Source organism: Erinaceus europaeus, chromosome 9 (assembly GCF_950295315.1).
Source record: "Erinaceus europaeus chromosome 9, mEriEur2.1, whole genome shotgun sequence".
Lineage (NCBI taxonomy): Eukaryota > Metazoa > Chordata > Mammalia > Eulipotyphla > Erinaceidae > Erinaceus > Erinaceus europaeus.
This window is the reverse complement of record NC_080170.1, coordinates 69,054,797-69,064,649: the sequence shown is the minus strand read 5'-3', so window position 1 is coordinate 69,064,649 and position 9,853 is coordinate 69,054,797.

Here is a 9,853-nt window from a genome sequence, read left to right as displayed (position 1 = left end):
TCACCACACAGTAAGTGATATTATTTGTGTCTTTTCTTGTTAGAATATTTTTATCAAATCTTTCTGAGGAACCTTTACCTCTATAAGCCCCTAAACTCAACTTGTTTGCCCTTATATTTCTGAACTTCGTGTCTCCTAATGTATGAGTATTAATTAGCACTATGAAATGAGCAACTTGGCAATTATCAGGTAATATTCTAGGACTTAAAACTAAACCTCATTGATTCTAAATTATCATCCCACTTGCTTTTGTCTTATTTTTGATGCCAGCTTGTTTTCTTCCCTGTTGCTCATTCTCATAAAAGAGTGAATAGTTGGGATTCTAATATCTCTTGAACTAAATTTAATACAGTTACTTTCTGAAAAAGTAATGAACAAATATAATGATGTCTCTATCTTCCCTAAATTGTATTCCTTTATCATCTGTGATGGTCTCCTTTGGATTTTCAGTAATGCTCCATTACTCCCATGTCCAGTATAGACGTAATTACAGAAGCCAGAACTCCTTCTTAAAGAGAATTTTGGGCAGGTTAAAGGCAGGTGGCGGAAAGCGCAAGGACCAGCATAAGGATCCCAGTTCTAGCCCCCGGCTCCCCACCTTTAGTGGACTTGCTTCATAGGTGGTGAAGTAGGTCTGCAGGTGTCTTTATCTCCCATTATCTGTCTTCCCCTCCTCTCTCCATTTCTCTCTGTTCTATCCAACAACTGCGAGCTCAGACCAATAGGGACTCAGCAGCTACACAGGCTCTGGTAGTAAATATATGCCCTGGTTTGAGAGGTTGGAGGTAAACAGTTAATTCTATCCACAGAATTTTGTTTTTCAAGAATGGGAGCTATTTACTGCTTTAATCCAGCCTTCTAGCCCTTTTCTCTACTCTGACGCCATTTTCTCAGACGATGCTTATATCCAACTTCATTCTAGCTATCATACTCAGGCAAAACTACCATAGGTATGGGCCCCTAGAAACATGCCTAAAATGGACTTTCTAGCTTTCTTCCACCCTAAAACTCCTAATCTCATCTGTTCTAATCCTACTTTTTAGTTCCTGTTCATTAGCCTTTTTGTCTTACTTTATGCCCTGCCATCTTCCAGACATCACGTTGCAGATGCTACCATGATTCCATCCTGACTTTTCTGTGAAGAAGTTCTCAATGTGTCCTGGAACCTCACCTATCTAGAACACTACCACACCATGGAAAGATAAAAGTAGGCTGGGGTTATAGATCAACCTGCCAACGCCCAAGTCCAGTGGAGAAGCAATTATACAAGTCAGAACAACTACCATCTGTACCACCCAAACAATTTTCATCCATACTCACAGTGAGAGAAACTTGATAGGAGGAGGAAGAGGAGGAGGGGGAGAGGGCTCATAACTTTAGCTCTATCAGGTCCCAGAGACAGAGGATGAAAAGGGAGAGATATTTGGATGTAGTAATGGAGTTACATATAGCTTGGAGGGAAAGAGAGGACTAGACCTAGAAGATAAAGGAGGCAATTATATACAAATGTAGACAGATAGTTGCAGAGATGATAGTTAATTCATGTCTGCCACCTTGGGAGAACTGCCATGGACTGTACTGGAGGGATTAGGGATTCAGAACTCTGGTGGTGGGAACAGTGTGGAATTGTACCCCTGTTGACATGTAATTTTGTAAATCAATATTGAATCATTAATAAGGGCCAGGTGGTGGTGCACCTGGTTAAGTGCATACATTACAGTACAGAAGGACCCAGGTTCAAGCTCCTGTCCCCCCCCCACCTGCAGGGAAGAAACTTCACGAGTGGTGAAGCAGGGCTGCAGGTGTCTCTCTGACCCTCTCCCTCTCTATCTTCCCCATTCCTATCAATTTCTCTGTCTCTATCCAATAATAAATAATTTAGAGTCAATAATTTAAAAAAAAGAATAGAATGTAAGACCACAGGGGTAAAAGGGCAAATATAGATAAGTATAGATAAACAAATAATAGTTAACCCTTATCTATGACTTTGGGAGAACTAGTGTAGTTTCCAATGGAGGGAATAGGTACACAGAACTCTGGTGGTAGGAACAGTGTGGAATTATACCCTGTTATCTCTTAATTTTGTAAATAAATATTAAATCACTAATAAAAACACCTCTAAACCAAAAACTTCAAAAATAGCTATTATATTTGCAGACCTTACTATTTAACATACTAAATAGACTGTCGGGCATTTTCCTACCTGCTTTTACCTTTATTTTTTGCATTATTTAGGCTCTATTGTACAGTAAATGACAGCCTGGTCTTGGAGAATGAAAATATTCATCTATGCAAATATCACCTATTACTTCTCTGAGAGATTATAGGCATGTCTCTCCCAAACATTTTTCAGATTTTATATATAGGTAAAGTCATGAGCTCCTTTTATTTAGGTGATGCATAGCTAAAAGGTGATTCCCTTTGCTATTGTTTCTGTGAGGGGAAAAGACAAGGATTGAGGACAAAAGCTATTCTTTTAGCCCCACTCATGTTCATATAATATATATATATATATATATATATATATATATATATATCTTTTTATTAGCCTTTTAGAGAAGTCAATTGATAAAGGAAATGAATGCTTAAAATTCTTTTCTAATTAAGCACTAGAAATATCATTTATAGAAATGCAGTGTATTGGGCGGAGGGTAGATAGCATAATGGCTATGCAAACAGACTCTCATGACTGAGACTCCAACGTCCCAGGTTCAATCCCCTGCATCACCATAAGCCAGAACTGAACAGTGTTCTGGTAAAAAGTGTATTCTAAGTAGCACCTACATTCACAGTTGGATTATTTTCACAGTAGGAAAATAATTTCTAAAAATTGTCACTTCTTAGTTTTGCTTTACTAAAAGAAGCATGATTGCCCAACAGTAAAATAGTTATTTTCAAGTCAGTATACACTTCTAGAGATCTGCTTTTGCACATGTAATAATATAAAGGGTTTACTCACAAGGAAACAAGAAAGTTCTATTTACGCTATCTTAGCAAATGATTTATGTACAACAAACACTCTGGAGAACTATTGGAATAATATGTTCCATAGGTAAAATTTATCTTAAAAAAAAAAACAAAACAAAACACTGGGGGTTCCCAGAAGATGGTGGACTGAGAAGCTGCTAGTGGCTTGAGCTCCGACCACATCTTCGGGAAACAGTAGGATTTTCTGCCCTTAGTAGGCCAGTCAATAAGGGGTCCTAGCAGTGACAAGAAGGAGGTGACCATAACTTAACTTGGGTTAAAATAGAGCAAAAAGAGAGGGAAAATTTTTCTTTTAAACCATTATTCCCAAATCACACCCCCTCCCCCAACAAAGACTGAATATTTTTAATATGTAGGCTGTGTATTTGATATGCGGACTCTCTCAAAAGCCTAGACCAAGTAGATGAGAGCAACAATAGCATAGCTATAAACAAGATACTGGGTACTGTACAGCAAACCCTAACAAAAGGACTTTTCAAAGTTAACCCAATTACCAAATAATGTGATCATAACATTAACTATCGATTGTCTTTTTGAACCTTAAGACAGCAGGAACCTCACATCTCCACTATAGAGCCTCTACCGCCCCCAGTCTTGGAACCCTTGGATAGGGCCCACTTTCCCATATGCCTCTCCCAATCCATATCAAATAATATTGCATCTGCCGATAACAACCTAATCAACGAAACAATGGCCACCTCAACATGCTTCACTTCAGACTGTGTCCAGAGACTTCACGTGTGGAATGACAACCCTTCAGCTTCATTACTCAGGTGAGACCTTTCCTTTCATAGTATACACTAATTCCATCTCAGGTGGTTCACTTTCTAACAAAGTCCCAAAACACCAGTCACAAAACACTAGATATACACCAGTTTCTGTTAGAGAGAGTATATGTTCACAGGTATCCATAAACTACTGCAAAATATACACCTGAAAGCAGAAGCACACTAGAGTTTGCAGTGAGTATCCCCCTAACACTTCCTCTCTACTATTCTAAGCTTTGGGTCCATGATTGCTCAACAATTTGTTTGGCTTTGTATGTTAACTCTCTTTTCAGTCACCAGGTTCCAGATGTCATCAGGATGCTGGCCAGGCTTCCCTGGACTGAAGACCCCACCAATGTATCCTGAGCTCTGCTTCCCCAGAGACCCACCCTACTAGGGAAAGAGAGAGGCAGACTGGGAGTATGGACTGACCAGTCAACGCCCGTGTTCAGCAGGGAAGCAATAACAGAAGCCAGACCTTCCACCTTCTGCAACCCTCAATGACCCTGGGTCCATGCTCCCAGAGGGATAGAGAGTAGGAAAGCTATCAGGGGAGGGGGTGGGAAATTGAGATTGGGTGGCGGGAATTGTCTGGAGTTGTACCCCTCCTACCCTGTGGTTTTTTTTTTTAATTTATCCATTCTTAAATAAAAAATAAATTTTAAAAAAGACAGGACTCTGTGGTCCTGAGCGGTGTTTGTTTGTTTGTGTCTGTGTCCCTAGGAGGACAAGACACTGTGGTCCTCAGTGGTGTGTATGTGTATTTGTGTGTTCCTAGAAGGGCAGGAATCTGTGGTCCTGAGTGGTGTGTGTATGTGTATTTGTGTGTCCCCAGGATGGCAGGACTCTGTGGTCCTGAGTGGTATGTGTGTGTCTGTACGTGTGTGTGGGTTTGCATCCCGGAGGACAGGATTCTGTGGTGCTGATGATGTGTGTGTGTGTCCCCAGGAGGACAAGACACTGTGGTCCTAAGTGCTGTGTGTGTTTCCCTAGGAGGGCAGGACTCTGTGATCCTGTGTGCAGTGTGTGTGTGTGTGTGTGTGTGTGTGTGTGTGTGTATGTGTGTCCCCTGAAGGGCAGGACTCTGTGGTCCTGAATGGTGTGTATGTGTATGGGTGTGTCCCGAGGAGGACAGGACTCATGGTCCTGAGTGGTGTGTGTGTGTGTGTATGTCCCCAGGATGCAGGACTCTGTGCTCTTGAGTGGTGTGTGTGTGTGTGTGTGTGTGTGTGTGTGTGTGTGTGTGTGTATGTGTGTTTGTCCCCAGGAAACAGGACATTGTGGTTCTTAGTGGTGTGTGTGTGTCCCCAGGAGGACAGGTCTCTGTAGTCCTGAGTGATGTGTGTGTGTGTGTATGTCCCCAGAAGGTCAGGACGCTGTGTCCTGAGTGGCTTGTGTATGTTTGTGTGTCCCCAGGATGATAGTAGTCTGTGGACCTGAGTGGTGTGTGTGTGTGTGTGTGTGTGTGTGTGTGTGTGTGTGTCTATGTGTGTATGTGTATCCCCAGGAGGACAGGACTCTGTGGTCCTGAGTGGTGTGTGTATTTTTTTGTGTGCTTTTGTGTGTCCAAAGGAGGGCAGGACTCTGTGGTCCTGAGAGGTGTGTGTCTGTGTGTCCCTACAAGGACAGGATTATGTGGTCCTGAATGGTGTGTTTGTACGTGTGTGTCCCAAGGAGTACTGGTCTCTGTAATCCTGAGTGGTGTGTGTGTCTGTGTGTGTCACCAGGAAGGCAGGACTCTGAAGTCCTCAGTGGTGTGTGTGTGTCTCGAGGAGGACAGGACTCTGTGGTCCTGAGTGGTGTGTGTGTGTGTGTGTGTGTGTATGTGTGTGTGTGTGTGTGTGTGTCCAGATGGTCAGGACTCTGTGGTCCTGAGTAGTGTATATGTCTCTTTGTGTGTTCCAAGGAGTGCAGGACTCTTTGGTGCTGAGTGGTGTGTGTGTGTGTGTGTGTGTGTGTGTGTGTGTGTGTGTGTGTGTGTGTGTCCAAGACGACAGGAATCTGTGATCCTGAGTTGTTTTTTTTTGTGTGTGTGTGTGTGTGAGTGTATGTGTGTGTGTGTTTGTGTATGTCCCTAGGAGGGCAGGACTTTGTGATCCTGAGTGGAGTGTGTGTGTGTGTGTGTGTGTGTGTGTGTGTGTGTGTGTGTCTGTCCCTAGGAGGATAGGACTCTGGTCCTCAGTGGTGTGTGCGTGTTTGTGTGTCCCCAAGAGGGCAGGACTCTGTGGTCCTGAGTGCTGTGCGTATGTGTATTTTTGTGTCACCAGAAGGGCAAGACTCTGTGGTCCTGAGTGGTGTGTTTATGTGTATTTTGCCCAAGGAGGGAAGGACTCTGTGGTCCTGATTGGTGTGTGTATGTCTCTGTGTGTGTGTGTGTGTGTGTGTGTGTGTGTGTGTGTGTGTGTGTGTGTGTATGTGTGTGGATCCCCAGGAGGACAGGACTCTGTGGTCCTGAGTGCTGTGTGTGTGTGTCTCCAGGAGGGCAGGACACTGTGATCCTAAGTGCAGTGTGTGTGTGTGTGTGTGTGTGTCCCCTGAAGGGCTGGACTCTGTGGTCCTGAGTGGTGTGTATGTGTGTGTCCCGAGAAGGACAGGGTTTATGGTCTTGAGTGGTGTGTGTGTGTGTGTGTGTGTGTGTATTCACAGGAGGACAGGACTCTGTGGTCCTCAGTGGTGTGTGTGTGTGTCCCCAGGAGGGCAGGACTCTGTGGTGCTCAGTGTTGAGTGTATGTGTATTTGTGTGTCCCCAGAAGGGCAGGACTCTGTGGTCCTGAGTGGTGTGTGTATGTGTATTTGTATGTCCCCATGAGGGCAGGACTCTGTGGTCCTGAGTGGTGTGTGTGTGTGTGTCTCTGTGTATTTGTGTGTGTGTATCCCCAGGAGGACACGACTCTGTGGTCCTGATGGTGAGTGTGTGTGTGTGTGTGTGTCCACAGAAGTACAGGACACTGTGGTCCTGAGTACTCTGTGTGTGTCTGTCCCCAGGAGGGCAGGACTCTGTGATCCTGAGTGCAGTGTGTGTGTGTGTGTGTGTGTGTGTGTGTGTGTGTCCCCAGGAGTGCAGGACTCTGTGGAAGTCAGTGGTATGTGTGTATGTGTATCTCTAGGAGGACAGGACTCTGTGGTCCTCAGTGGTGTGTGTGTGTGTGTGTGTGTGTGTGTGTGTGTGTGTCCAGATGGTCAGGACTCTGTGGTCCTGAGTAGTGTGTATGTGTGTTTGTGTGTTCCAAGGAGGGCAGGACTCTGTGGTGCTGAATGGTGTCTGTGTGTGTGTGTGTGTGTGTGTGTGTGTGTGAGTGTGTGTGTGTGTGTGTGTTTGTGAACGTCCCTAGGAGGGCAGGACTTTGTGATACTGAGTGGTGTATGTGTGTGTATGTGTGTGTGTCCCTAGGAGGATAGGACTCTGTGGTCCCCAGTGTTGTGTGTGTGTCCCCAAGAAGGCAGTACTCTGTGGTCCTTAGTGCTGTGTGTATGTGTATTTGTGTGTCCCTCGAAAGGAAGGACTTTGTGGTCCTGAGTGGTGTGTTTATGTGTATGTGTGTGTCCCCAGGAGGGCAGGACTCTGAGGTCCTGAGTGGTGTGTGTATGTCTGTGTGTGTGTATTTGTGTGTGTGTGTGTGTGTATCCGCAGGAGAACAGTTATCTGTGGTCCTGAGTGCTGTGTGTGCGTCCCAAGGAGGGCAGGACTCTGTGGTCCTGAGTGGTGTGTATGTGTATGTGTGTGTCCAGAGGAGGACAGGACTCATGGTCCTGAGTGGTGTGTGTGTGCGTAAGTCCCCAGGATACAGTACTCTGTGCTCTTGAGTGGTGTGTGTGTGTGTGTGTGTGTGTATGTCCCCAGGAGGGCAGGACTCTGTGATCCTGTGTGGTATGTGTTTGTGTGTCCTAGGAGGACAGGACTCTTTGTTCCAGAGTGATGTGTTTGTGTGTATATGTGTGTGTCCTAAGGAGAACAGGACTCTGTGGTCCTTAGGAGTGTGTGTGTGTGTGTGTGTGTGTGTGTGTGTGTGTGTCCCCATATAGGCAGTACTCTGTGGTGCTATGTGGTGTGTGTGTACGTGTGTGTTTCCCCAGGAGGACAGGAATCTGTGCTCCTGAGTTGTGTGGTGTGTGTATCCATAGGAGGACAGGACTCTGTGGTCCTCAGTGGTGTGTGTGTGTGTGTGTTTGTGTGTCCCCAGGAGGTAAGGACTCTGTGGCCCTGAGTGGTGTGTATGTGTCTGTGTGTGTGTGTATGTGTGTGTGTATCCTCAGGAGGACAGGACTCTGTGGTCCTGATGGTGTATGTGTGTGTGTGTGTGTGTGTGTGTATGTGTGTGTCCCTGAAGGGCAGGACTCTGTGGTCATGAGTGGTGTGTATGTGTGTGACCCCAGGAGGACAGGACTCATGGTCCTGAGTGGTTTGTGTGTGTGTGTGAGTGTGTGTGTGTGTGTGTGTATGTCCCCAGGATGCAGGACTTTGTGCTCTTGAGTGGTGTGTCTATGTGTGTGTGTGTGTGTCTTTGTGTGTTTGTCCCCAGGAGACAGGACACTGTGCTTCTCAGTGGTGTGTGTATGTCCCCAGGAGGGCAGGACTCTGTGGTCCTGAGTGGTGTGTGTATGTATGTGCCCAGGAGGACAGGACTCTGCTCCAGAGTGGTGTGTGTGTGTGTGTGTGTACGTGTGTGTCCCAAGGAGAAAAGGACTCTATGGTCCTAAGTGGTGTGTGTGTGTGTGTGTGTGTGTGTGTGTCCCCAGGAGGACAGGACTCTGTGCTCTTGAGTCGTGAGTCTGTGTGTTTGTGTGTGTTTGTATGTCCCAAGGAGGGCAGCACTCTGTGGTCCTGCGTGGTGTGTGTATGTATGTCCCAAGGAGGACAGGACTCTGTGATCCTGAGTGCAGTGTGTGTGTGTGTGTGTGTGTCCCCTGAAGGGCAGGACTCTGTGTTCCTGAGTGGTGTGTATGTGTATGTGTGTGTCCTATGGAGGACAGGACTCATGGTCCTGAGTGGTGTGTGTTTGTCCCCAGGATGCAGGACTCTGTGCTCTTGAGTGGTGTGTCTGTGTGTGTGTATGTGTGTTTGTCCCCAGGAGACAGGACACTGTGGTTCTTAGTGGTGTATGTGTGTCCCCAGGACAGGTATCTGTAGTCCTGTGTGTGTGTGTGTGTGTGTGTGTGTGTATGTCCCCAGAAGGGCAGGACTCTGTGTCCTGAGTGATGTGTGTGTGTTTGTGTGTCCACAGGATGATAGTAGTCTGTGGTCCTGAGTGGTGTGTGTGTGTGTGTGTGTGTCTATGTGTGTGTGTGTGTCTATGTGTGTGTGCATCCCCAGGAGCAGAGGACTCTGTGGTCCTGAGTGGTGTGTATGTGTATGTCCCCAGGGTGCAGGACTCTGTGCTCTTGAGTGGTGTGTTTGTGTGTGTGTGTGTCTGTTTTTGTCCCCAAGAGACAGGACACTGAGCTTCTTAGTGTTGTGTGTGTGTCTCCAGGAGGATAGGTCTCTGTAGTCCTGAGTGGTGTGTATGTATGTATGTCCTCAGAAGGGCAGGACTCTGTGGTCCTGAGTGGCGTGTGTTTTTGTGTGTCCCCAGGATGACAGTTGTCTGTGTTCCTGAGTGGTGTGTGTGTGTGTGTGTGTGTGTGTGTGTGTGTGTCTATGTCTGTGTGTATCCCCAGGAGGACAGGACTCTGTGGTCCTGAATGGTGTGTGTATGTGTGTGTGTTTGTGTGTGTCCACAGGAGGGCAGGACTCTGTGGTCCTGAGTGATGTGTGTTTGTATGTGTGTGTCCCAAGGAGGACAGGTCTCTGTGATCCTGAGTGGTGGATATGTGTATACCCAGGAAGGCAGGACTCTGTGCTCCTGAGTGGTGTGTGTGTGTGTGTACATGTGTGTGTGTGTCCCAGTAGGACAGGTAACTGTAGTCCTGAGTTTTGTGTGTGTCCCCAGGATGACAAGACTCTGTGGTCCTGAGTGTGATTTCTGTGTATATGTGTGTCCCCAGGAGGGCAGGACTTGTGGTACTGAGTGGGGTATGTCTTTTTGTATGTCCCCAGGAGGGCAGGACTCTGTGGTCATCAGTGGTATGTGTGTATGTATATCTCCAGGAGGACAGAACTC